Source organism: Quercus lobata, chromosome 5 (assembly GCF_001633185.2).
Source record: "Quercus lobata isolate SW786 chromosome 5, ValleyOak3.0 Primary Assembly, whole genome shotgun sequence".
In the NCBI taxonomy this organism is placed as follows: Eukaryota; Viridiplantae; Streptophyta; class Magnoliopsida; order Fagales; family Fagaceae; genus Quercus; species Quercus lobata.
Genome location: NC_044908.1, coordinates 89,306,820 through 89,308,921, shown reverse-complemented (window position 1 = coordinate 89,308,921; position 2,102 = coordinate 89,306,820). Strand labels below are relative to the sequence as shown.

Genomic DNA, 2,102 nt, shown 5'->3' with positions numbered 1-2,102 from the left:
GACCTTTTCTCCAACTCCAGTTTTAGTTTACCATGTTCAAACTAGTCAGCAAAACTGGACTCAAACCTCCTCGCATCATCAAGCCCTTAGATTACTCTTAACACTTATGGTAGTGTCCTAGCCAATCCTGGTAATAAATAAATAAAACTATGCCTTTTGTTTTTGTACTCCCTATATATATAAATAAATAAAACTCCCCTTTTCTACCAAAAACATAAAAAATGCATTCTTTTCTTATTACATTATATGCATTATGTCCCCCACTTCTCAATGGCTGACCCCATCAAGATTAAGGTAGCGAAAATGTTTAGTCGATTCCTCGATGGCTCCTTCCTAAATTCCCATGACAATAATCAATTCAAATTTTCATCTTTACACCGATGTTCCTAAACTCCAATTACTTCAGTATTTTGTCTTATGAACCAAAACAAAACAAAACACATGAAGATTCTACAAGAAAGAACTATAAAAGCCCATTGTATTTGTATTAAAAAATTAAATTAAATTAAGAGTATCACCAATTTCAGATTACAAAAGAAAACTTCTCTTAAACACTAGAACAACTATCAAATTTCATATTCGAAGCTTCTTTCCTTCCAGGTTGCAGGTCATCTTCATAGTGGTTGGCACCCTCACCAAAATTCATCTCTTTCTGGTAAGTATCTTGTTAATCTGGTGCAGCTCATTATTGAGCTTCTGGTCCCTGTTTTGTTTCTGTGTGTTTTGACCATCTTGCATCTTCACACCAAACTGAAATGCAGCTTTTGGCATTGCTTCTTTGTGCTCATTGTAAGTTGCCCATTCCTCCTGTGTCTCAAAGTCCCACCGAAGAAGACAGCCCTTTGCCTGTTCAAAAACGTTTCAATAATGTAATAAGCATCAATTATTATGAATACCGGACCAGTCACTTTACACAATAACCATTTATAAATAAAAAAGCATCAATTATTATAATGTAATAAGCATCAATTATTATGAGTACTGCACCTTGTTTCCACCATCATTGAAGCTGCAAGTCTTGACTGATGATCAGTGTTATAAGCTCTAGCATGCATAAGCCACATTATCCAAGACATCAGGACCATCCAGTCCAAACCTGCAGCATTCAAAACCATTGGTTGTGGCTATAAATAACTCACACTGCAGAGAAGCATATTCAATTTAAGGTAGCTGTATGACACCTTTCTGCTATCTGTAATAGTCTCTGTGGCCGGCCTAAATGTGCCCTCTGCATCGATGTATATTGCTTTTCCCTCCCCAGTCTCCACCTCCTTGATCTAGCTTAAGGAAGGAGTTGATGTGGTCGACGGACTTGGATTTGAGGAAAGAGAGGAATTGATCGAGCGTGGAACCCTTTGACCCAGCAGCGACTAAGCTCAGCACGACGTGGATCGAGAGAGGAGAGAACACGAGGTTCGAGTCCTTGCCTTCGGTTAACAGTAGGTGCTTCGAGATTCCTAAAGCTACGTCGGTTTGGTTGCTGATCGATTCGCGGATCTCCATTGTTGTTGATGATGATGGTGTGTGAGTGTGAGAGAGAGTTAGAAATGGTGGAAAAGCGTGTAACCGAATTTCGGAAGTGAAGGAGTCAATGAAATTAGAGGCTCTCAACAGAAACTCCACCGCTTTAGAAACTAGAGAAAAGTCCTCTTTTTTTTTTTTTTTTTTTTTTTTTTAATGGAAAATATTTTATAGAAAACTGATCTATTTTTTTTGGATAATTTAGTAGTTGGAGAAAAATAAAAAATAAGCTTGAACATTTTTGTATGCATTGAATAAATTGACATCATGTGTAGCAGACGGGCAGTAGCATGTAAAACTAGAATAGAGATTGATTAATGCTGTACCTACTCTACTCAACAAACTGACCTTTCAGATTAGTAATGAAATATCATAAAACCGCTGATAAGAACCTTGTTCTTATCTTTGCTTATGTGATTAAGAAAATGGCTTCTTAAAGGGAGCTAGCCAGGCCTCCAAGATAGAGAGAAAATTCTAGAGGTAAGAGAGAGAGAAAGATGAATGTTATTTCTGTTACGAATCCTTTACAAATCAAATCCTCCTTTTATCTAAACAACTCGAGCACTAACTACAAGAATCAG

At 37.2% G+C, this 2,102-nt stretch overlaps 1 long non-coding RNA gene across 1 annotated transcript; it reads right to left on the bottom strand.

Moving 5' to 3' along the window:
• Window positions 1-519: 519 nt before the first annotated feature.
• LOC115992702 lies at window positions 520-1,649 on the bottom strand. The gene is made up of 3 exons (XR_004092622.1): window positions 1,182-1,649; window positions 988-1,096; window positions 520-846 (listed from the first exon to the last, which is right to left on the bottom strand). It is a non-coding gene; the product is annotated as an uncharacterized LOC115992702 (long non-coding RNA).
• Between the last annotated feature and the right edge of the window lie 453 nt (window positions 1,650-2,102).